The sequence below is a fragment of the Moschus berezovskii genome, chromosome 14 (genome assembly GCF_049115385.1).
Source record: "Moschus berezovskii isolate FMDL1 chromosome 14, NW_MosBer_1.0, whole genome shotgun sequence".
Lineage (NCBI taxonomy): Eukaryota > Metazoa > Chordata > Mammalia > Artiodactyla > Moschidae > Moschus > Moschus berezovskii.
The window spans coordinates 38,151,038-38,178,094 of NC_142473.1; the positions used below are offsets into that span (position 1 = coordinate 38,151,038).

Here is a 27,057-nt window from a genome sequence, read left to right on the forward strand (position 1 = left end):
AAGGTACAGGAGGAGGGCGCAGGCCAGGAAGGGGCTGCTTGTGAACTCGGTTACTGCCATACGAGGTGTGTACCCCTGGGCAGGAAGAAGAGATGGGCAGTCATTTCTGAGAACCAACAGGGTGTCACCAAACGACACACGTGGCTTCACAGTCGTGGCTTCACTGGGGCTTCAGTAATTGGTACTCTCTCTCTTCTCTTCCATTTATTCTGTAAGAAGTATGTTCAGAGGTGCCTACAAAGAGAGCCAGAACAAACACTCCTCGTCACGTGATCACCCTCTTCTGTGCCCAACTTTAAAGAAAAGGAGAGTATAGCTGATTCCTCTGCAGTGCTAGTGTTTCTCTTACTAGCACAAAAGATGTTAAACTCCGAGAGTGTAGACCCTGCCTCATTTTCAGCTGTCCATCACTGACTGCTTTGAGTACAACCTAGGGATGAATACTCTGCTCTAAAAATGACCCAAGGGCTCCATCTGCATCATGAATAAAAGGCTGCTGTTTCTCAGCATCAAGTTTCAGTGAGAACCGGCTGGACAAACCCCCAGGACACCAGGTCTGTGCAGGCAGAAGCTGCAGGAGCCCAGGCACCTGCTGCTCCCTGAACACTTCTGACAGCAGCAAGCCTGGAGATCCACACCTGGCAATTACACTACTCAGACTCATTGTTCAAAAATATCACCCATGTTCACAGAGATGTTTGCCATGCAGCATTTTAATAGCAAAGGGCTGGAAATCATGCAAGTCTCCATAAGTAGGGGCTTGAGTAAATGAGTTACGGACAACAATAATAAGCAAAAAATTAAACTGCTATGAAAGGATATTCTAGATTCATAGGTTAGTTAAAAAAATAATAGGTTGGGATTTTCCCTGGTGGCTCAGTGGTAAAGAATCCACCTACTAATGTAGGAGACATGGGTTTGATCCCTGATCCAGGAAGATCCCACATGGAGCAACTACTAAGCCTGTTGCCTAGAGCCCAGAAGCTGCAACTACTGAAGCCCACTCGTCCCAGAGCCTGTGCTCTGCAACAAGAGAAGAGATCACAATGAGAAGCCCATGCACTGCAACTAGAAAAAGCCCTCACTGACAGCAACGAAGATACAGCACAGCCAAAATTAAATAAATAAATAAAATCACACACACACACACACACACACACACACATATAAAGAGTTTGGGAGACTTCTGATAAAATACAGTAGGTTAAACACTTATGCTAGTGCTACTCTGTCCTGAACCAAAATAACAGCAAGAGTATGAAAATGCAGGAAACCACAATGTGAAAGACAGTAGGAAAGGAATTAGAATAAGGTTTTGAAAGTGGAAAGTTGCTTGGTTAGGTCTAGCTTCAAATACCGTGTGTGTTGGTCGCACAGTCGTGTCTGACTCTTTGCAATCCCATGGTCTGTAGCCCGCCAGTCTCCTCTGTCCACGGAATTCTCCAGGCAAGAATACTGGAGTAGGTTGCCATCTCTTCCTCCAGGGGATCTTCCCAGCCCAGGGATCGAACCTGGGTCTCCTGCAATGCAGGCAGATTCTTTTACCATCTGAGCCACCACGGAAAGCTGCTGGCTGATTTCATATACTCAGTTCAGTTCACTTCAGTCACTCAGTCGTGTCCGACTCTTTGTGACCCCATGAATCACAGCACGCCAGGCCTCCCTGTCCATCACCAACTCCTGGAGTTCACTCAAACTCACCTCCATCGAGGCGGTGATGCCATCCAGCCATCTCATTCTCTGTCGTCCTGTCTCCTCCCACCCCCAATCCCTCCCAGCATCAGAGTCTTTTCCAGTGAGTCAACTCTTCACATGAGGTGGCCAAAGTATTGGAGCTTCAGCTTCAGCATCAGTCCTTCCAATGAACACCCAGGATTGATCTCCTTTAGAATGGACTGGTTGGATCTTCTTGTAGTCCAAGGGACTCTCAAGAGTCTTCTCCAGCACCATAGTTCAAAAGCATCAATTCTTTGGCAATCAGCTTTCTTCACAGTCCAACGCTCACATCCATACATGACCACTGGAAAACCTATAGCCTTGACTAGATGGACCTTGGTTGGTAAAGTAATGTCTCTGCTTTTTAATATGCTGTCTAGGTTGGTCATAACTTTCCTTCCAAGGAGTAAGCGTCTTTTAATTTCATGGCTGCAATCAGCATCCACAGTGATTTTGGAGCCCAAAAAAATAAAGTCTGACACTGTTTCCACTGTTTCCCTGTCTATTTCCCATGAAATGATGGGACCAGATGCCATGATCTTAGTTTTCTGAATGTTGATCCTTGAGCCAACTTTTTCAAGCCATATATACTAGGTCAAGCTAAATTTTAAACTAGTAGGAAAAGGAACCCAGAAGTTAGGGCATTCATGCCGTGGAGCTCCAGAATGGGGCAGAAATGGGCAGCATATGGCACTTCTAGAGTGGGTGTCCAAGGTGATCCACAAAGTGGAGAATTTGTTGAAACTCTATATAAAAAGCAGGTAGACGCCAGGTTCTCACTTCTACTCAGACCTACAAGTGACTTCCCTTTTTCCAAACAGTAAAAGCCCTAAAGGTTTATTTTCTAAAGAGGCTGAACCAGAACCATTCTCTAATTAGGGGTACCAGGCAAAGCAGAGGCAGGAGAATCATCCTGAGAACCAGGATTCACCAATACAGTGAGATTCCCTGAACCCCTTCTTTCACTTACCCCCAGACTGCTGAAGGCCAGTGTTATCCTCGGGGTGGGATATTGGAAGAGTCCTCTCCCAGAAATAAGAGCTACTCAAGGGCCAAGATCCACTGATACTTACTGGTGGTGGTTCCCAGTGAAACAGCCCAGAAAGAATATCCTACAGAGTCAGCAAGTCCAACCCTTTCCCATAGAGCCTCCCAATAGGTTTTTCTGTGCTTCACTCTTTTTTTGGGGGGAGGGGGGCAGTCTGCACCATGCAGTTTGTGGAATCTTAGTTCTCTGACCAGGGATCAAACCCAGGCCTTCAGCAGTGAAAGCATGGAGTTCTAAACACTAGACCCCAGGGAATTCCCTGTGCTTCACTTTTAAGTGTGAGCACCCCTGGCAGGACTCACCAAAGATTTTAGGAAAGCTTCTAACATGAAAGACAGAAACCAAAACAAACATGGGAGAATAATACAGAAGTCTGGTTCACTGTTCAGCAAAGATGTACCCTTTGTCCCTTCCACTGAGGACCAATGAACAACCCAGTTCTAATGTGCTGGATTTGGTCGTGTGATTTGCTTGGATGAATGAGATATTTGTGGATGTGACATGAAGAAAAGAGTGAAATGAGATTTTATGCAGAGGAAGTGGGAGCGGGGGATCTTGAGCTTTGCTGTCAACAGGACGACATATTCCTGGTGAGCTGGTTGGTCCCAGAAGACAGAAAAACACACAGCAGAGACACAGCAGTCATCCCACAGGCCTGCCACAGGAAGAGTCATGAGTGAGAAATACATGATTATTACTAATAACCAATGACCCATTATGTGACAGGGCTTCCCAGGTGGAGCTAGTAGTAAAGAACCTGCCTGCCAAGGCAGAAAACATGTTCGATCCCTGGGTCAGGGAGATCCCCTGGAGGAGGGCATGGCAACCCACTCTAGCATTCTTACCTGGAGAATCCCAGGCAAGACAGAGGAACCTGGCGGGCCGCAGCCCATGGGTTCACAAAGAGTCAGATACAACTGAAGCAACTGAGCATACGTGCACATATCTGAATAACAGGCATTGTAGAAAACAAAAACTGAAAGAAAGAAACGATCAAAGGAAAGTCAAGAAAATTCTCCAGAAACGCAGGCCATGAGTTCCTATACTGACAGGGCCCACAGTGTCTGGTATAATTAGTGAAAGAAGACCCATACCAAGGTTCAGTTCAGTCAGTTCAGTTCAGTCGCTCAGTCGTGTCTGACTCTTTGTGACCCCATGAATCACAGCACGCCAGGCCTCTCTGTCCATCACCAACTCCCGGAGTTCACTCAAACTCATGTCCACAGAGTTGGTGATGCCATCCAGCCATCTCATTCTCTGTCGTCCCCTTCTCCTCCCGCCCCCAACCTTTCCCAGCATCAGAGTCTTTTCCAGTGAGTCAACTCGTCGCATGAGGTGGCCAAAGTATTGGAGTTTCAGCTTTAGCATCAGTCCTTCCAATGAACACCCAGGATTGATCTTTAGAATGGACTGGTTGGATCTCCTTGCAGTCCAAGGGACTCTCAACAGTCTTCTCCAGCACCACAGTTCAAAAGCATCAATTCTTCGGCAATCAGCTTTCTTCACAGTCCAACTCTCACATCCATACATGACCATGGGAAAAACCATAGCCTTGACTAGACAGACCTTTGTTGGCAAAGTAACGTCTCTGCTTTTTAATATACTATCAAGGTTGGTCATAACTTTCCTTCCAAGGAGTAAGACAGAGTAAAATTTCAAAACACTGGGGTCAAAGAGAACACTGTAAAAGTTCCCTGATGGAAAAAACAGCTCACATACGAAGGATAAGAAATCAGATTGGCACTGGAATTCTCAAATCCAGTAATACTGGGATAGAAGACACTAGGGCAATGCTTTAAAATTAAAAAGGAAAATTCTTTCCAATTTTAATTCTATATTAAGGAAAACTGTCAGGCATATCACAGACATGGAGGTTGGAAAAAGGTGTGCAAGTTCCAGTTGCGCAAGATCGCCAAAATTTTTTATTACATGCACCTCTCAGAAAGCTACTGGAAGATTTTCTCCAACAAAATATGGAAATAAACCAAGACAGAGACAGACATGGAATCTTGTAAGCAGGGGATACAACATAGAGAGGAGAGGGACATTTCCAGGATTGTAGTGAAAGGAGGGAGAAGGCAATGGCAACCCACTCCAGTGTTCTTGCCTGGAGAATCCCAGGGACGGGGGAGCCTGGTGGGCTGCCGTCTATGGGGTCGCACAGAGTCAGACACGACTGAGGTGACTAAGCAGCAGCAGCAGTGAAAGGAGAATTCAGATTCCATTTTGCTGGCCTTGCAGCAGATCTAGAGAACAACCAGGATGCAGGGGCAGGAAGGCCCGTCATTAAGAGGCCCAGGCAACTGATGCATTACGTGACAGAAGTGGACAGAATGAGAGGACATTTACACTGCTGGTAAGAGTTTGGGGATGAACTAGTACAAGGTAGATAGAAAACTATGCAAACGGAGAACCTATATCATTGAGACTGAGAAAAACAAAAAATTACAAGAGAAATGAAAGCAGAGTGCCCTGCAAACCAGTGTGAGCAATAATTCCACAGCCATTACAGCATGAACATCGTACTGTCATCTAACCAAGATTATATTTTGTTTAGCTATAGAACAATGAGAAAGGAAGGGGAGGGCAGGGGAAGTGTATAAGATGACCAGATGCTCACTTTCACTGTGGAAAACAGTAGAAAATACCTAAAACTGAATATGAAAATGCAAGAATGCAAGTAAGTTATCTAAAAACATGGAAACAAATAGCTAAAAGACGTACACTGAATGGCTTTGGGAAGTGGGACCTGGGGAGTTGAGGGAAGTAAGATAGGAAACTGCTGGTTTCCATTACAAGCCTTGTAGAACAATTTGATACTTTAAGCTACAAACAAGTGACTAAAATGTTAAAATGTACGTCAAAAGTCAAAAAATTAATTAAAATATAATTAAATAAAAAATATTGAATTAACAAGGCAATCTGTGTTTATGTGTTTATTTAAATACCACATTGTATATAGTTATACATAGGTAATATATAAGTACATGTAAGTACATCATGAGGAACGCTGGGCTGGAGGAAGAACAAGCTGGAATGAAGATTGCCGGGAGAAATATCAATAACCTCAGATATGCAGATGACACCACCCTTATGGCAGAAAGTGAAGAGGAACTAAAGAGCCTCTTGATGAAAGTGAAAGAGGAGAGTGAAAAGGTTGGCTTGAAGCTCAACATTCAGAAAACTAAGATCATGGCATCAGGTCCCATCACTTCATGGGAAATAGATGGGGAAACAGTGTAAACAGTGTTGGACTTTATTTTTTTGGGTTCCAAAATCACTGCGGATGCTGACTGCAGCCATGAAATTAAAAGACGCTTACTCCTTGGAAGGAAAGTTATGACCAACCTAGATAGCATATTAAAAAGCAGAGACATTACTTTGCCAACCAAGGTCCGTCTAGTCAAGGCTATGGTTTTTCCCGTGGTCATGTATGGATGTGAGAGTAGGACTGTGAAGAAAGCTGATCACCGAAGAATTGATGCTTTTGAACTGTGGTGCTGGAGAAGACTCTTGAGAGTTCCTTGGACTGCAAGGAGATCCAACCAGTCCATTCTAAAGGAGATCAGTCCTGGGTGTTCATTGGAAGGACTGATGCAAAAGCTGAAACTCCAATACTTTGGCCACCTCATGCGAAGAGTTGACTCACTGGAAAAGACTCTGATGCTGGGAGGGATTGGGGGCAGGAGGAGAAGGGAACGACAGAGAATGAGATGGCTGGATGGCATCACCGCCTCGATGAACATGAGTTTGAGTGAACTCCGGGAGTTGGTGATGGACAGGGAGGCCTGGCATGCTGTGATTCATGGGGTCGCAAAGAGTCGGACACAACTGAGCAACTGAACTTAACTGAATACTAGCTCTTTTAAAACAGGTAAGCATGAATATTTATGTACACATGTATGCGTGCATGCTCAGTTGTGTCCAACTCTTTGTGATCCCATGGACTGTAGCCTACCAGGCTCCTCTGTCCATGGGATTCTCCAGGCAAGAATACTGGAGCAGGTTGCCATTTCCTCCTCCGGGGGATCTTTCCAACCCAGAGATTGAACTCACATCTTCTGCATTGGCAGGTGGGTTCTTTACCACTGAGCCACCTAGGGAGCCCAAATAGATTGACAGACAATTAGAAAAAGCATAAGGATAAATCAGGCTAAATATACCTCCATACTGTTACTAGTTGACAGCTCAGTGGGTTTTTTTGTTTATTTATTTTTTACTACAATGCTGTAGCATTGATTTCTTTGTTGCTTGAAATTTTATACCACAATTACTTTTGTATACAGGAAAAATTAAATTCAGAAAAAATCGAGGTAAGAAAATGTGTTTCCTCATCTACACTTCATCTGTCTTAGACAGTGGATGGCCCAAGCAATCTTGGGTGTCTGCCCTGCCTCCTCACACTTACATCTAAGACTTAACACATGGAATTTTTTTTTATCCCATTTTGACTAGAGCCTAATTCTGGTTTGATCTCAGGAATAACATGAGTTTCAATTTCTCACCTCCACTTCATTTAATAAATACTTTGGAAGAGAACTCTGCAGTTTGGTGAAGCATTTCCAGTTCAAAGCTGTACTTCTAATGAGGCATTCTATGGTTATATATCATTGAAGTGAAAGTGTTAGTCACTCAGCTGTGTCCGACTCTTTGTGATCCCATGGACTATAGCCTGCCAGGCTACTCTGTCCATGGAATTCTCCAGGCAAGAATACCGGAGTGGGTAGCCATTCCCTTCTCCAGGGGATCTTCCTGACCCAGGGATCGAACCTGGGTCTCCCACATTGCAGGCCAATTCTTTATGGCTTTATAATATGTAGAATTTCTAGTTACAGAGCTTCTACAACTAATGGTTCCCAATATGAGATATTTTACTTCCAAAAGAGTTACATTATTTTGTACCCATCACAATACTACCGGTTTAGGCAAGAATCATCAGTGGATGCTTAAAATCACTGAGAGTACAATTTGGGAGGAACAGGATACTCAGGCAATCTCAGAGAATAGCATCACAGGTTATTAAGTACAAAGAGAAAGGGAAATTTTTGATGTGGGCCTGTCTGGCAGACAATGACTTAACCAAATGATTCAACCTCACATCACCAATAATGAGACCACGACCTTCATCTCAGCCTCACACCAGCAATAGTGAGACCAAGAGCGTCATCTGCCTCCCACTGCCATGCGCTAGAACACAGCATCCCATAGAATGTGTTCCTGTTAAAAATGCTTAATCTGAATGCAAAATGAGGAGACAGACACATCCAAACTGAGGAACATCGTACAGAACAACTAGACCAAGAGCTCTGAGAAATGGAACATTCCCTGCCATATCAGTAAACAAGGATGTCACGGTCATCAATGACTGCAGCCCACCAGCGTGAGCCACTGAGCACTAAGGGCGCTCAGGAAGGAGAATGCCTTCTGTCTAACAGCCATCACTCTACAGCCACTCCCTACAGTGAGCCTAAGGAAAGGAAGCTCAGGATGTGAAAACAGGGTACTGGCCCTAGATAGATGAGGTGCATATGAAAGGAACGATTTCAGTGAGCCCAGACTCTTACATCTTCCTGTACGTAGAAAAGCACTAAATTCCTTAACTTGGGATATCTGGAGTGGATAACCATTCCCTTCTCCAGGGAATCTTCCCAACCCAGTTACTGAACCTAGGTCTCCCGTATCACAGGAAGATTCTTCACCTTCTGAGTCACCAGGGAAGCCCCTGGTTTTCTTTAATTAAAAATAACAAGAATCTTTGTTGTTATTACCTGCCCTTTGTTGCAAAACTTCTATATGACCTGGCTTCCCTCCCCCCACAACCAGCAGTTCTCTCAGGGCTACTTGAGATGCTACTTCCAGAGTTTAAGTCCTAAAAATGTCTGCTGAATAAAACATAACTCTCAACATAACTCTCATGGCTATTTTTTTGTTGACAGCTTCAAAACATCAATGTCATGAAAGGCATAAGGAAGCTGAGGAAATTTCCAGATTAAAAATGACCAGAGACATGACCACAAAATACATGATTCTAGACTGGATTTTGGACTTGAAAGAAAAAGCTGTAAGTACATTATTAGGACAATGGGAAAACTTTGAATACAGACTGTATATTGGATCACAGCCTTCTATCAATGAAAATTTCTTAAAGATGATCATTTTAATAAGGCTACAGAGGAGAATGTCCTTAGGTTTTTAGAAAAATGCTTAAATATTGCCAGAAAAAAAAAATGCTACATGACTATCCTCACTTATTTGTTTAAAACAATAAGAATACTACGAGCAAAAATTGTAAACTCATTAAATGTTACTTCAGCAACAATACATTGCCAATTACTGTTGTAGGCCCTGGGGATACAAATGGAGCACAAACATGCCAGATGTCTGCTTTCATCAACTTGTATTGATAGAAAGCTGTGATCCAATATACAGGAGGAGAAAAAGGCAACCACAATAAATAGTGTGAAATGGAGTATTTTCCTGCCATAACAGTAAACAAGGATGTCACAACCATCAGTGATTTCAGACCTCCAAAAGTGAATTTCTGGGCCCAGAGGGCACCCAAAAGGGAGGACAATGCCTGCAATCCAGCAGCTGTCAGCTGCCGCCACTCCCTATGGCAAGAGAAGAACTAAAGATGTAAGAAAATCAGGGAGCAAAATACTGGCCCCAGATAGGTGAGTTCATATGAAAGAAATGATTCCAGTAAGCCAGAGGCTTGCATCTTTCCATACATAGAAAGATACACATTCCTTAACTTGAGATATCTGGTTTTCCTTAATTATCAATACTCTGATTTTCAGACTACCTGTCCCCCTTGGTTGCAGATTTCTATGTAACCCAACTCCTTCCCCCAGCCTCCTCAGAGCAGTTTCTCAGGGCTACTTGAGATGCTGCTTCCTGGGCTTGAAGTCCTAAGAATTTCCCTACAACTCGCTACTTTCAGGTTGTGACTATATTTCTAAGTGGACAGTGGTAATATGGTAGGTTACCTAGATACCGCTTCAGAACCGAGACACTCATCCCACCCAGTGTCTGGTTCACACCGTCATTTTCTGGTTCAGTCCTTTGGGAACTGCTCTTGCCTGCAGGGAATTGCCTGGTCCAAGGTTCTATCTCCCCAACTGGAGGCAGCCAGGGACGCATCTAAATGGGGCTACAGCAGCTCAAGCCCACATCCCAGCTTAGGAGACCTCGGAAGAGCCATCCCAGCTTGGAGCTGCCTGGAACTGCTTCTCTCATTCTCTTATAGGTCTTGTTTCTGAGATCACACCTGCATTAACCTCCGGCACTCAAACTGTTCTCTCGGAGTCTATTCCCTGGAGAACCCGACCCAAGATGCTAACCAAACTACTCGGCAGAATGTGAGCCTGAGAATACAAGTATGGAATGCGATAGGGCCAGGTAAGGACCAGGTGGAGTCAGTCTCAGGTGGAGCCTTGGCCCAATCTGGTGACAAGAAACCATATTCCCGAAAACAAAACAAAAAATAATTTTGCTCCAGTTATAACCTATCTAATCTTACATCCCTTCCTGGCCTCTGCATCATTTTCAAATTAGAAATATTTGGCTAAAGTCATTGGGCTGTCTTTTCACTTCATTTTTAAGAATTTTTGCTTGGTTGGAAAGAGAAAGCCAGAGGCAGATTCTCAGATTCAAGCTTAAGAAACACACACAAAAAGCAAGTCTTCCTTGACCACCCTCCCCCAACCTCTACTCCTCCTCTTACTATTTTTAAATGAGAGGACAAAGCAGGCTAGCCTTGGCAAGTGGTTATCGATAATGGGTCGGCAAAAGTACCATCCACCTACCCTCACTCTGTTTATGGCTTTCAATCTTAAAAAAAAAGTCAATTAGGCATTGTGAGTGCTGAACTCTGGCAGGTCCCACTCTCTCCATCTCCATAATGACCGAGCCTGGGGTGCTGGAGAGGAACTGTAGAGTCACTTGTTTGGGAAGACATCCCTCTCCTTATATAAGGTTATTACACCTTGTAACAGTTACAGGCAGAAGAAAACAACGGTGCTAATAACTGTGTGGTAGATTCGGTGCTCTGTGTCAGCAATGCTGGGTATGTTGCCTCTTGATACCACATTCACTTTGGTGGAAAGAAAGCCCTAGATGAGCTGTCCCACATGGGTTCTCAGTCCCCTAGCAGTGCTCTCCTCCGTATTGATACTGAGATAACTTTTCTTATTGCTGTTCAGTAACAGTCACGTCCACCTCTTTGTGACTGCATGGACTCAACACACCAGGCTTCCCAGTCCTTCACTATTTCCCAGAGTTTGCTCAAACTCATGTCCATCAAGTCAGTGATGCCATCCAACCATCTCATTCTCTGTTGTCCCCTTTCCTCCTGCCCTCAATCTTTCCCAGCATCAGGGTCTTTTCCAGTGAGTCAGCTCTTTGCATCAGGTGGCCAAATTACTGAAGCTTCAGCATCAATCCTTCCAATGAATATTCAGGGTTGATTTCCTTCAGGATTGACTGGTTTGCTCTCCTCGCTGTCCAAGGGTTTAGATGCTGGCAGCTACCTTTTTGATACATACCTGCAGAAAAGGGCAGCAGCATTTCAATTCAGTGTATTTGGAAGAATTAAGGCATCCCACGGAGAAGGAAATGGCACCCAACTCCAGTACTCTTGCCTGGAAAATGGACGGAGGAGCCTGGAAGGCTGCAGTCCATGGGGTCGCTGAGGGTCGGACATGACGGAGCTACTTCATTTTCACTTGTATGCATTGGAGAAGGAAATGGCAACCCACTCCAGTGTTCTTGCCTGCAGAATCCCAGGGATGGGGGAGCCTGATGGGCTGCCGTCTATGGGGTCGCACGGAGTCGGACATGACTGAAGCGACTTAGCAGCAGCAGCAGTAGCAGCAAGGCATCCCAATGGGCAAATTAGTATCTATCACCTTCAGGTTGGTAATGGTTTTCTTCTAAGATGAGTGTGGTAACTTGGGAACAAGAAGCTTGCCTGGAACCCCAGCCAGGTTTTCTGGGTGACAGATTCAAATTTCCCAGGAAAGGCATTCATGGGCTCCTGGAGCCCATTCCCTTTTCTGCCTCATGAGCAAAGTGTCCCTGGAAGTCCTTAATCATGAGGATAAGCTGAGGCTTAGAGGAGATCATTCTGGAAATGACTCTCTTGTAGGCACTGTAGTGTGTGACACTTGGGAGTTTAGGCAGCAGAGCTCCAGAATTAGACCCTCTGGAGGGGATGTGGCTTTTTGCCCTCTTCTCAAGGAGCCATCCAGGGTGGTTCTGTATCCTCCATCAGAGTGGCTTAAAACTGGCCCTGGTTGTTCTTCATTTTGTCAGGATAGGAAAATAATGCAGTGAGATGATCTGAAAATTTTCTAAATATGACTGCAAATCTCATTAATTGGTGGGTTTTTAAAAAAATATTTATTTATTTGGCTGCGTTAGATCTTTGTTGTGACACAGGGGGTCTTCAATCTTCTCTGGGGCATGTGAGATCTTCTTGTTGCAGCAGGCAGAGTCTTTTTAGTTGCGGCACCTGGGATCTAGCTCCCCCACCAGGGGTTAAACCCAGGTCCCCTGCATGGGGAGCACAAGGTCTTAACCAGTGGACCACTAGGGAATCTCCTAGTGTAGGTAAGTGAGAAACTCTGACTAGTTAGGCCTCAGAGCACTGCAGGCATGATCGCAGGGATGCAGACAATGGGACATTTTCTCACCCTCTTTCAGTACACAAGAAATTCTCATCTGTCTGAGGCATATTAAAGTTTTGTCCAGTTTGAAGGCAGACGAGGTGTTAAATGACTTTTTTTAATTGCAGTGAAAACACATAACATAAAATTTACCATCTTATCGATTTTTAGGTGTACACTAGTAAGTACATTCATACTGTTAGGCAACCGATCTCCAGAACTTTTTCATCTTGCAAAACAGAAGCTCTGTACCCATTAAGTAACAATTTCCCATTGCTCCCTCCCTTAGACTCTGGAAACCACCATTCTATTTTTTTTGTCTATGAATTTGACTACTCTAGGTACCTCATATAACTGGAATCATACAATGTTTGTGTCTTTTTGTGACCGGCTCATTTTACTTGGGGGCTTCCTAGGTGGCTCAGCGGTAGGAGACATGGATTCGATCCCCTGAAGCAGGAAATGGCAACCTGCCTGGGGTCACAAGAGAGTCAGACATGACTCGGTGACTAAACAACAACAACACTTCATGTAGCACAACATCCTCAAGGTTCATCCGGGCCATAACATGTGACATATCATGATTTTTAAGTCTCTTTCCAAATGACTGAGGAGTGGAGGAGGTAGTACTGGTCACCTCAACAGCAGAACCCAGGGTCTGAGATGGATCATAAAGAGTTTGCTTTCCTCTAAGGGACAGAACCTCTTACCATAACACTCATGTGCTTGGCACTTGGATAATACCTGAATTATTGGAGGATGAATAGTCTGAATGCTTTCTTAGATTTACCTGGACAGGTGGCAAGGAAAATACAGACCCACAGATATCAATTTGATGAAAATCCAAAGAATAAGCAGTTCCACTGATGTTTTAATTATTCTCAATCTCCTCCTAGGATAGAGAAGACTTTTGTCAAATCCAGAAAACTTCAAATGAGCATTGAGTTCAGGGCAGTGCCTGAAATAAGTTTAAATCTTCAAATCATAACAGATTTTTAAGGTAATTTTATTTTTATTTATTCATTTCTGGTTGCACCGGATCCTTGTTGCTCTACGGGCTTTTCTGTAGTTGTGGCGGGCGGTGCAGGGTCAGGGGGTGGGTGTGGGGGAGCAGTGATGGCTACTCTCTAGCAGCAGTGCAAAGGCTTCTCATTACGATGGCTTCTCTTGTTGCAGAGCATGGGCTCTAGGGTTCACAGGCTTCTGCAGTTGCAATGCTCAGACTCTAGAGTACAGGCTCAGTAATTGTGGTGCATGGGCTTAAGTTGCTCTGCAGCATTTGGGATCTTCCCGGACAAGGGATAGAAACTGTGTGTCTGCATTGGCAGGCGGATTCTTTGCCACTGAGCCGCCGGGGAAGCCCCACAGTGGATTTTTAATTCCTCTGTAGATTTGCTTGAAATGTTTCGGTCAGTACTTCTCAAAGTCTTTCTTGAGCTCTGTTGTCTGCAGAGATCTGCCCTCCTTTGACTTGCCTTAGTAAACTCCTCACAAGTTTGTGGATCTCCTGGGTGGGCTGTAAGGGCAGGAATCACATATTATGCTGCTTTTTTCCTCCTCCATCATTCTCTTTTCAGGTGATAAACACGTTTCTTGTTAAATGACTGACTGACTGAATGGATAAATTATTAATACAAATTGTAAACTGCCTTAACAGTGCAGCAAGCCCATGAACTTGGGTTCAACAACACTGCTGCTGCTGCTGCTAAGTTGCTTCAGTCGTGTCCGACTCTGTGTGACCCCACAGACGGCAGCCCACCAGGCTCCGCCATCCCTGGGATTCTCCAGGCAAGAACACTGGAGTGGGTTGCCATTTCCTTTTCCAATGCATGAAAGTGAAAAGTGAAAGTGAAGTCACTCAGTCGTGTCCGACTCTTCGCGACCTCATGGACTGCAGCCTACCTGGCTCCTCCATCCATGGGATTTTCGGGCAAGAGTACTGGAGTGGGGTGCCATGGCTTCTCCGTCAACAATACTAATAGGGCAGAAATATTACAAACAACAACAACCAGTCCCTCTCCCCTCAAAAAAAATCCTTGTAAATCTAGTGTATTTTTCCACTTGGAGAATCCAGACAATCTCAGCAAATTTTTTATGCCTTATTGCATGCATGCTTAGTTGTTCAGTCGTGTCCAACTCTTTCCAACTCCATGGACTGTAGTCCGCCAGGCTCCTCTGTCCATGGTATTTTTCAGACAAGAATACTGGAGTGAGTAGCCATTCCCTCTTCCAGGGGATCTTCCTGACCCAGGGATTGAACCCATGTCTCCTGTGTGTCCTGCACTGCAGGTGGATTCTTTACCTGCTGAGCCATCAGGGAAGCCGCTCTATGTCTATTAGTGCACATTTATTGTGGACTAACAATAGTTGTAGTTGTAGTTGTGGGCTACGACTGGGCAGGCAACTTCTAGAGGATGCTGCATCAAGAGTAGGCACAGAAATCTCCTGTCACTCCTCCGGCACGACCAAGAGCAATCAGCATCATGATCCTCCTTGCAGTTTCCAGGACAAAGTCAGGGCCCTGGAAGAGAGGCCAAGATAGAGGAGAATGTGGGGGACAGGAGGGGAAGAGAGACGAGTCTTAAGGAGAAGGGACTTTCAGGTGCTCAGTCACAGCCCACTGACGTAGTCTGTCCAGAAGAAAACCCATGAGAAAAGTTAGGAAACCTTTTGCAGGAAGCTCTGGGCGCCATATAGGCTAGTGATGGGTTGGCAGTGAGAGCTTCCTCTCTTTAGAATTGTGGCATATGGGATCTTCAGCTATAGGGATCTATAGCATGTAGGATCTAGTTCCCTGACCAGTGATTGAACCCGGGCCCCCTGCATTGAGATTGGGAGGGTGGAGTCTTAGCCACTGGACCATCAGGGAAGTCATTAGTGATACAGTTTTAAAAATTCCTCTGCAACAAATGACCCTGTGCAGGAAAAGCCTCACATCCCAGCAACAGCCAATCTTTTTAGGTTAAGGGCAAGGACGAGCTGAGCTGTGACTGCACTGTTTTATAATTCTCCTTACTCCCTCATACTTCAAACACTGCACCACTACCCTCTTCCAACCTCCAGATCTAGCACATCTCCTCCTCCAAGCTTTACAGTGTGGGGTGGAAGAACCTCAGCTTTAGAATCAGCCCAAGCTGGGTCAGTATGCTGGCCTTGGCATTTATATTAGCTTGTAATTTTGAGCAAGTTATTTAACTTCTGCAGGTCTTACTTTTTTTTACCTGTAAACTGGGGCTAATACAACTCATAGGCTTGCCGCCATAATGAAGTGAAATGTTGTTGTTCAGTCCCTTGGTCATCTCTGACTCTTTGCAACCCCATGGACTGAAGCACACCAGGCTTCCCTGTCCTTCACCATCTCCCTGAGTTTGTTCAAACTCATGTCCATTGAGTCGATGATGCCATCCAAACATCTCATCCTCTATTGCCCCTTTCTCCTCCTACTTTCAATCTTTCCCAGCATCAGGGTCTTTTCCAATGAGTCAGCTCTTCTCATCGGTGGCCAAAGTTTTGAAGCTTCAGCTTCAGCATCAGTCCTTCCAATGAATATTCAGGGTTGATTTCCTTTAGGATTGACTGGTTTGATCTTCTTGCTGTCCAAGGGACTCTCAAGAGTCTCCTCTACCACTACAGTTTGAAAACATCAATTCTTCAGTGCTCTGCCTTCTTTATGGTCCAATTCTCATATCCTTACATGACTATTGGAAAAGTGAGATGGTGTATGTGGAAAATCTGGCTCTTAAAAAGCCACTGAAGCTATATAGCACAGGGAACTCTACTTGATACTTGTAATATCCTATATGGGAAAAGTATCTAAAAAAAGAGTAGATATTTGTATATGTATAACTGATTCACTTTGCTGTACACCTGAAATGAACACAACAATGTAAATCAACTATACTCCAGTAAAAATTTTTAAAAAAAGAAAATTGAAAAAAAAAAGCCATTCAATATATGACTGTCCATACCTCCTACATTCCGGAAAAAGCAAACTAGGATAAAGATGGCCTATCCTCTGCACACAGGAGGGCCACACAGACATGCCCCCACTCAGAGCAAGGCCACTCTGTGAGACTGAAATTTGCTGGAGACCAATTAACCAAACTTTAGTTATCTTTTAAACATTTACTTGCTTTAATTTTTAAAATTCAAAAATGTTTTATTTTTATCAAAGTATAGTTGATGTACAATGTTGTGTCAATCTCTGTCATACAGCAAAGTGACCCAGTTTCACACATACATACACCCCGTTTTTAACCTATTCCTTTCCATTATGGTTTATCCCAGGAGCCTGGATATAGTTCCCTGTGCTACACAATAGGATATTTATCCATTTTAAATGTAATAGTTTGTATCTACCAATCCCAAATTCCAGGTCCATCCCTCTCCCGGCCCACGCCCCACTTGGCAACCATAAATCTGATTTCTCTGTCTGTGAGTCTGTTTCTGTTGTTTGTTTGTTTTATTTTTTTGCCATACCATGTGGCTTGCGAGATCTTAGTTTCCTGACCAGGGAGGAAACCCAAGCCCCCTGCAGTGGAAGTGTGCAGTCTTAACCACTGGACCACCAGGGAAACCCCTGTCTCTGTTTTGTACATTATTTACCTGCTTTTCTAAAAGATAAATTAGAATAGAAAGCCTAACACTACGCCAGTATATAAATATATATATATACACACACATGGATACTGGGGTCAAATATAGATGTATTGATGAAAATGAATACAATAAGGAGAGAAAATTTTTATTTGAGCCAAACTGAAGACTATAGCCCAGCAGGCAACCTCTCAGATAACTCTGAAGAACTGCTCCAGAGAAGCATGGTTTTGGACACAGTTTCACATCTTGTTAGAACAAAGAACATCAAACAACTCAGGGATACATCCCTTCAAGGTTTCTAAAAAAATAAAAATGTTCAGCATGTACACAGAGAGGCAGTATAGCTTTGGCACCTGGGAAGGGTGTCTTATCATCAAAGGAGCAACAGCATGGGTGTCCGCAAAGGGAAGCATTTAATCTTTATTTTTAACATGGACATTTTTTACTTCTGGTTAATGTTCCCTCTTCTTTAATAATTAAAGCAGATGTACAATGTGTGTTTGATAAGCCATAAACAAACTGGTTTAGTTGTCACAAAATTCAGGTTAACTTATGTATAAACCAGAATGACTTTCTCATACCTCAATCTGTGAACATTTCTTTCATCAGATGGACATTTGAGGTTGAAGTAGTGCTGAAGTTTGATTAGAAATTAAGATGAGACCTCTCTGAAATGATCAGTGGTCCTTGGGTTCCCAGACTTAGTGTGAAAAATATGATTCTATTCACAGACATTGGATCAGCCTGCCTCCATCACCACCCCCTGCCCCAATCCATTCCATCCCACACATCACTGCCTATTCATCTTTCCCCATGCTTCACCCTCTTCCTCTCCTGCTAAAAATCTTCAGTTCCGATGGGATACGCACCCGAGTTCCTCACTACAGCTAATGTTATATCATGGCACATTACCAGATTCTCAATTTAGCACACACAATCCTTTCTGCCAAAAACCCTCCTCCCTCTTCTGCATTTATCTGTCATCAAAACCTTCCTTGCTTGGTCCCTGAATGGTGTTTCCATTAGGCAGCACCCTGAAACTCCTTTGCTACTGAAATCAAATGGGGATGATTGTCCTTATCTTTGTGTTTGCATCTGGTCTCCCCAACTAAATAATAAATTTCTAAAGTGCAGAAATTTTTTCTGTTCTAGACATGCATTTCCATCCTCAGTGACTTGCATACTGGGTGTATAGCAGCATTTTGTGACAATAAAAGTGGATTTCTGTGCAGCTTTTTAAGAATCTCATCAATTACATGTAAAGGTTCTGCTATATAAAGTTAAATGCACTGACATTTAACTCACACAAAGGAAAGGGAGAAAGGCAAGGATAGAATGTAACTGTGACCAGTATTTAGAGCTAAGAATCTGATCAGTGTATCCAGGGTTTGTTGAAAATTTGCTGTTACCATGTGCTTATCAGGATTCTTCTGTGATAGTGTAACAGTACAGCAAACTTTCAGCAACACTGCAAGGGATACGGCCTACTTGGTTTTGTCCATAGAGAGTTACAGAACTTTGTCTGGAAGAATCCACTGTCACAGAGATCTATAACTATATATATATATACACACACATACATATACAACTCTCTATCTATATATATATGTTGTTGTTTAGACACTAAGTTGTGTCCAACTCTTTTGCAACCCCATGGACTGTAGCCCGCCGGGCTCCCCTATCCATGGGATTTCCCAGGCAAGAATGCTGTATACTGTAGTGGGTTGCCATTTCCTTCTCCAGGGTATCTTTCTGATCCAGGGATCAAACACATTTGATCTCCTGCATTACAGTCAGATTCTTTACCGCTGAACCACCAGGGAAGCCCTGTGTATATATATATATGGCTCCCCTTGTAGCTCAGATGATAAAGAATCTGCCTGCAATACGAGCGACCCAGGTTCGATCTCTCGGTCAGGAAGATCCCCTGGAGAAGGAAATGGCAACCCACTCCAGTATTCTTGCCTGGAAAATTCCATGGACTGAGAAGCCTGGTGGGCTACAGTCCATGGGGTCACAAAGAATTGGACATGACTGAGTGACTAACACACACACACATATGGACTGGATGAATTCCAGCTGAGCTATTTCAAATCCCAAAAGATGATGCTGTTAAAGTGCTGTACTCAATACACCAGCAAATTTGGAAAACTCAGCAGCGGCCACAGGACTGGAAAAGGTCAGTTTTCATTCTAATTCCAAAGAAAGGCAATGCCAAAGAATGTTCAAATTACTGTACAACTGCACTCATCTCACACGCTAGCAAAGTAATGCTCAAAATTCTCCAAGCCACGCTTCAATGGCACATGAACCATGAACTTCAGATATTCAAACTGGATTTAGAAAAGGCAGAGGAACCAGAGATCAAACTGCCAACATCCGCTGGATCATGGAGAAAGCAAGAGAGTTCCAGAAAAACATCTACTTCTGCTTTATTGACTATGCCAACGCCTTTGACTGTGTGGATCACGACAAACAGTGGGAAATTCTGAAAGAGATGGGAATACCAGACCACCTGACCTGCCTCCTGAGAAATCTGTATGCAGGTCATGAAGCAACAGTTAGAACTGGACAAGGAACAACAGACTGGTTCCAAATTGGGAAAAGGATACATCAAGGCTGTATATTGTCACCCTGCTTATTTAACTTAAATGCAGAGTACATCATTAGAAACGCTGGGCTGGAAGAAGCACTAGCTGGAATCAAGATTGCCAGGAGAAATATCAATAACCTCAGATATGCAGAAGACACCACCCTTATGGCAGAAAGTGAAGAAAAACTAAAGAGCCTCTTGAAAGTGAAAGAGGAGAGTGAAAACATTGGCTTAAAACTCAACATTCAAAAAACTAAGATCATGGCATCTGGTCCCATCACTTCATAGCAAATAGATGGGGAAACAATGGAAACAGTGACAGATTTTATTTTCTTGTGCTCCAAATCACTGCAGATGGTGACCGCAGCCATGAAATTAAAAGACACTTGCTCCTTGGAAGAAAAGCTACGACCAACCTAGACAGCATATTAAAAAGTAGAGACATTACTTTGCCAACAGTTTAGTTCAGTCGTGTCTGACTCTTTGTGACCCCATGGACTGCAGCATGGCAGGCTTCTCTGTTGATCAAGAACTCCCGGAGTTTTCTCAAACTCATGTCCACTGAGTCAGTGATGCCATCCAACTATCTCATCCTCTGTCATCCCCTTCTCCTCCTGCCTTCAATCTTTCCCAGCATCAGGGTCTTTTCCAACGAGTTAGTTCTTTGCATCACATGGCCAAATTATTGGTGTTTCAGCTTCAGCATCAGTCCTTCCAGTGATATTCAGGACCGATTTCCTTTAGGATGGACTGATTGGATCTCCTTGCAGTCCAAGGGACTCGCAAGAGTCTTCTCCAACACCACAGTTCAAAAGCATCAATTCTTCGCCATCAGCTTTCTTTATAGTCCAACTCTCACATCCATACATGACCACTGGAAAAACCATAGCCTTGACCAGACGGACCTTTGTTGTCAAAGTAATGTCTCTGCTTTTTAATATGCTGTCTAGGTTGGTCATAACTTTTCTTCCAAGGAGCAAGCGTCTTTTAATTTCTTTTATATTCTTATTTTCATACTAAATCTTCAAAATCCTGTGTGTTTTTTCCACTCACAGTTAGCAGGTGCTAGAGCCTACTCACACACTTTGTCGACAAAGGTCCACAAAGTCAAGGCTCAATGTGGTCCAGGGAGCCACTTTGGCTGGGTTTGTTCTCTTTGCTGGCTTGCTTTTTCCAAGTTCTCTCAGCATTATTCTGTGGTTTGGTGCCATTCTTTGTTGGGGCTGCAGCTTCTTTCTTTTGAGATGTAACTAGTATATTTTCAATCCTGGATGTGCAGGGGATCTGAACCTAGGGTTAGTCACCAGGGTTGATCAAGCTAATTTGACTGACAGGCGGGCATCCCATTGTTCTTTGCCACAGCGCACACCTCTCTCCTGACACTATGACAATATTCAAGATGACTGTCCTTTAGAAAATGGTTGTTCAGTTATAGGTTCTTTTTTTTTTTCATGAACAACATTGTTTATTAAAATGAAAAATACCATGTTAAATTTTGTATGTTTATTTGCAGTGGTGGCTTCTGACAAAGGTAAAAAACACTGAATTACAACTCTATGATTCCACGGGGGGCTAAACTGAGTCCACGAGTATGGCATTTGCTGGTTCAACTTGGTCCAATAATAGAATTTTTTTTTAGCTTTTTAAAAATTTATTTATTTTAATTGGAAGCTAATTACTTTACAATATTGTAGTGGTTTCTGCCATACATTGACATGAATCAGTCATGGGTATATATGTGTTCCCCATCCTGAACCCCCCTTCCAACTCCCCCCCCATCCCATCCCTCAGGGTCATCCCAGTGCACCAGCTCTGAGCACCCTGTCTCATGCATCGAACCTGGATTGGCAATCTGTTTCACATATGATAATATACATGTTTCAATGCTATTCTCTCAAATCATCCCACCCTCGCCTTCTTCCTCAGAGTCCAAAAGACTCTTCTATACATCTGTGTCTCTTTTGCTGTCTCGCATACAGGGTTATCATTACCTTCTTTCTAAATTCCATATATATGTGTTAGTATACTGTATTGGTGTTTTTCTTTCTGGCTTACTTCACTCTGTGTAATAGGCACCAGTTTCATCCACCTCTTTAGAACTGATCCAAATGTATTCTTTTTAATGGCTGAGTCAGTTATAGGTTCTTAATCTTGGCTCCTTAAATTCTACATATTCATTTTAAATATAATCTGTGTCTGCAAAGGCTTTACTTACAGCCACTGTGGTTGGCAAGATATCAGCTTCCCACTTTGCAGGTTAGCCCATAAAAGGATTTTTTTCTGTAACCTGAGTCTTACTTCATATCTTAGATCTTAATAATCTTCAGGATAATTTTCATTATGTTGCCAAAACTCAGCCTCTGTTCACTGGTGCCAATAGAAACACAGAGACAAGAGTTTTGGGTGAAGTAAAAAGGGTAGCTTTTTCGGCTTTGCCAGGCAAACAGAGATAGAGCAGGATAGCGCCCTCAAGACTGTGTGACCTACCCTGGAGTGGATAATGAGCTTTAGAGTGTTCAAGAAGCAGGGCGTGATCAGCTCGTGGACAGTTCTCAGATTGGTTGGCATCAAGGTGAGATTTCAAGAATTGTCAACCTTCTGGTTTCAGCCAGTCTAGGGTCTATGTTCTTGTGGTTGGTAGTTTTCACCTGCAAGGAGTCTGCCTCCTGTAAAAACAGTTTAGGAATGTGTGTCAGGCCTTTCCCTATATCTTTCAGGGAACTGGGAGTTTGGTGATTCTGCTATGTGGCTGAATTATAATCTAAACTGTTACCAGCTCCCCAGCCCAACAGCTATTCTTCATTTCAACATCTTCACATTTCCCAATCATTAAGTCTTGAGTCAACCTTTGACTTCAAAAGACAACAACACAGGGGCTTGTACCTGGTTTCGATTATCTTCCTTGCCATCATGCTGCTGCTGCTGCTGAGTCACTTCAGTCGTGTCCGACTCTGTGCGACCCCTTAGACGGAAGCCCACCAGGCTCCCCCGTCCCTGGGATTCTCCAGGCAAGAACACTGGAGTGGGTTGCCATTTCCTTCTCCAATATGTGAAAGTGAAAAGTGAAAGTGAAGTCGCTCAGTCGTGTCCGACCCTTAGCGATCCCACGGACTGCAGCCCACCAGGCTCCTCCATCCATGGGATTTTCTAGGCAAGAGTACTGGAGTGGCTTGCCATTGCCTTCTCCGTTGCCATCATAGGTGTGGGAGAAAAAGATATTTTTCTCTCTTTGACAAGTAGAGTTGTTTCACCCATAGCTTGCTGTTGTTCAGTCACTAAGTCGTGTCCGACTCTGCAACCCCATGAACTATAGAATGTCAGGCTCCTCTGTCCTCCACTATCTCCCAGAGTTTGCTCAAATTCATGTCTAATTGAGTTGGTGATGCTGTCTAACCATCTCATCCTCTGCTTCCCCCCTTCTCCTTTTGCCTTCAATCTTTCCCAGCATCAGGGTCTTTTCCAATGAGTCAGCTCTTCGCATCTGGTGGCCAAAGAACTGGAGCTTCAGCTTCATGTGTAGCTTACTTTCTGAAAAATGCTTCACCTTTTGGTTCATTCTGATCCCTGTGACTCCCCTCCCCCTCACTTTCTAGGTCAGATCTTCTTTAATCCCCACAAACTTAGCATTAAATCCAGTCTCCTGACAGTAGTAGATCAGAGCTGTAACTGCCTCATGTGGGCACAATTTCATACGTACAGAACTAACACAGAAAACTCAGAATCATACAAAATAAAAGCAACTAAGTACTAAATTATAGGGAATAGACTCTGCAGTAAGGGTAGGAAGACAAGAGAAAATTGTAAGAGCTGAAGTAATGTGGAAAATTTTCAAAAAGAGTGGACTTAGGGACTTATTCCAAAGATACACTGGCAAAGCTATGAAAAAATATAGGTGTCCTATAAAATACATGCTACTGGTGCTGCTAAGACTAGACACAGACAACATCGTAGGTTGAAGAACCTGTGGATCAGGTATGGATGCAATAGCAACTGTTAAAAAAGAATGAAAACTGTATGCTCAGCTTTGGAATGATTCTCAGTGAAGACTGTTCACTGTAAACCGCAAGATTCAGCAGAGTATATGTAAAATATAAATAGAGGCTTCCCTGGTGGCTCAGATGGTAACAAATCTGCCTGCAATGCAGGAGACTCAGGTTTAATCCCTGGGTTAGGAAGATTCAGGTAACATATATTAACTTTTATCTAAAAAAGAGTGGATATTACAAGTATATATGTATTTGCTTATATTTAAAATAAAAAGCAATGGAAGGACAAACAAGTAAGTAAAAAGTAGTGCTTAACCTTAGGGTGATGGAGGAGACAGGGATAAAAACTAGATTTCTCTGAATGTACCTATATTAGTGATTGATTGCTATATAATAGATGATTCCCAAAATGCAGTGGATTAAAACAGCAATAAATCTTTACTATCTCACATGAGTCTGGAGAGTCAGGAAGCCAGGAGAGACTCAGCTGGCTGGTTCTGGCTCTGAGTATCTCAAGTGATTGTAGTCAAGATGTTGGCCTGTGTTTCAGTCACCCAAAGGCTTGCCTGGGTGACAGAATCCATCTGTACAGTGGTTCCCTCACATGGTTGTTGGCAGGAGGCCTCTGTTCCTCACCACAAGGATCTCCTCTCTCCACAGGCTGCTGCATCCTCCTGATATGACAACTGGCTTTCTCCAGCACACACTATCCAAAAAGAGCAGAGGAAACCACCATACCTTTTGTGGCTTAGTCTTGGGAGTCACATACAGCTATTTGGGTCTTATTTCATTTGTTAGAAGTAAGATGCTGAATCTAACCTACACTCAAAGGAAGGGAATTAGGATCCATCTTTGCAAGTGTGTATTAAAGAGTTTGTGTATATATTTAAAATCATCACAGTATCTAATCTTATACATTTGAGTTTGGAATCAATATATATATAATGTCTTTTATAATTATGAAAGTAAATTGAGAAACATTAAATAAGGAAACTACAATTCCTAAACATTGAGAGCAAACAAACCTAAACATATATCAAGTTGATGGTTTAAACACAGAGATAGTAATTACTTCAATTATTTTAAAGCTGAATAACTTGACCATGCAGTCCTAGAAGAATATATCAAAAGGATAAAAAGAATTATAAAGAAATCTTTAGCTGTTTTCAGTAATTGTAATATTATTATTCTTAAACTATCAAGCCTATTTCAGAATGTATATCATCCATATATATTTCACTAGTTTATACACTATTAGTGTCTTTCCAAAACTATTGTTTGTGTGTGTATACCAGGATACATAAAACAAATAATTATGTTAATATATTTAGAATCCAAACCTTTCAGCAGAAGAGTAGAGATAAAAATATAAAACTGAATGAATCCAATGGAGAATTCTATAACCTTAAATTTGATTTGAATAATTAATAAGATCTTACATTATATTTTCTTTTAAAAAACATATTTCTTTGCTCTGTTCACTGAAAAGGTCTAGAAGTCATGAATAACCACAAAATAATGAATATCTCTACACCTAGACTGTGTTCTCCAAATAGAATTTCCAACAAGGGAAATCATGCCTCCTTGTATGACTGATTTTGAGGCTGAGACAGGAAACATCAGTGAGAGCCTTGAAACACTGTTGAACTGGAAGGCAAAGCTGTCACAGACCACAGGGATTGTGTCAGAAAAATCCAGGAGCCATTTCAATAATCTCCCACTGGCCAAATATGGGATAAGTGAACATAAATAGCAATAATAATTATAGTAGTAATAACTACTACAGTGCCACATTGAATATATTAAAATCCCTGAGTTCAAAATGAGACTTTAGAAAGTAAATAAATAAAACTAAGTTATCCCCTTTAGAAGATGTCGAGGAACCAGAACTAATTACTGTGAAAACTGTTAAAGAAGAAAACTGAAGGGAAAGAAACAAGTATTTATTCTGCTTTTCCTGTTTAGATGGCAGCTCAGGAATTCCAGCTAAAACGATTTGAGCCAAAGAAATGCTACAGATAGAATATCACCGTTTTGCAATCCCTGATGAAAAATGGATCCAATTTGGAGCTAGAGATTAAAGTTCACAGAGAGGGCAGTTCGGAAGAGATGATGGATGCAAATTGCAGGACAGCTGGACCAAACAGGAGTCCAGAAAGGTGGATGGATATCCAGAAGTGTTCTTATCTCCGCCTTTGCTGGCATGGTGTCCTAAAGAAGCAGGGCCTTTGTCATGGGGACCACACACACACACACACGCCCAAGCGGTAGAGCTTCTGAAAGAGTGCTGGATGGGCTGGTGGAGCAATTGCAAGTGTGGCTGACATCTCCCAGTGATGTGGGGAGCCCACAGCCAAGTCACGTGCATGCAGTATAACCAGATGACTGCTTCACCTCTCGCTGTACCCAACTATCTCACTGTGGCCCCTCCTAACCACAAACACACAGAAAAAGGGAATTCTCAAAAATCTAGTTCATCCTGGCTGCACCAACATGTTGCAAAACTACCAGAAACATCAGTGGTTGCTAAAACCAGGAGGTGAGAAGCTGCTGGGGAGCCATGTAATAACGGCACACCCCAAATCCACTGACGAAAGTTAACACCATAAAAACAGAAACACCACAGGTCTCATGCCTCCTGTTGTGATGCATCAGCAAGTACTCAACCTGACCACAAAATATTCTTACCAAAAAATCAAACGCGAATCTGATCTAGCCTCAGGATCCAACTGTCACCAGCAAAGTCCATTCACAATTCCTGGGAAGTAAAAATAAAATCTGGGTAATTAAATAAAAGCAAGCCAGATGGTGCAGTGGTAAAGTCTGCCTATCAATGCAGGTGAGACAACAGAGGTGGGTTTGATCCCTGGGTTGGGATGATTCCCCTGGAGGAAGAAATGGCAAACCACTCCAGTATTCTTGCCTGGAGAATTCCATGGACAGAGGAGCCTGGAGGGCTACAGTCTGGAGGGTTGTAAAGAATTGGACATGACTGAACATGCATTCCCGAATAAAATAAAGTCTAACCTTTTCTTTTCCTTTGTGTTTGGTCTACTTCCACGTGTTCACAGGGTGCTGTCAGAGGCCCCACACCTGGCACTTGAGACCAGTGTTTCTTGCAGAAAATGGCGTCATGGACACCGACACCTCAGCTGGATCAGCCCTGTGCAGAAGTTGCCCACAGACACTCAAGATGGCGGCTGTGACCCGTGTGAACCGCACTGTCATGTGAGCGGCACAGCTGTGTCCGCCCCTCCCAGAGCTCCGCCCCCTCAACCCTCCAAAGCAGCTCCGCCCACCACCTGTCTGGGAAGTGTGTGCTCTAGAGCATAAGCTCATACTTCTCCCTTCTCAAAGAATAAATCTTTCTTTTGCTTCTGAATTGAACTCAGTCTCACTCTATTGACTCAAATGAGACCAGGCAGCAGGACTCTTGCTGGGACCCAA

At 43.2% G+C, this 27,057-nt stretch overlaps 1 long non-coding RNA gene across 1 annotated transcript; it reads right to left on the reverse strand.

Annotated features, from left to right (window-relative positions):
• On the reverse strand, positions 1 to 26,802 carry LOC148775573 (uncharacterized). The gene is made up of 3 exons (XR_016039037.1): positions 26,638 to 26,802; positions 26,299 to 26,368; positions 1 to 234 (listed from the first exon to the last, which is right to left on the reverse strand). It is a non-coding gene; the product is annotated as an uncharacterized LOC148775573 (long non-coding RNA).
• Positions 26,803 to 27,057: the final 255 nt, after the last annotated feature.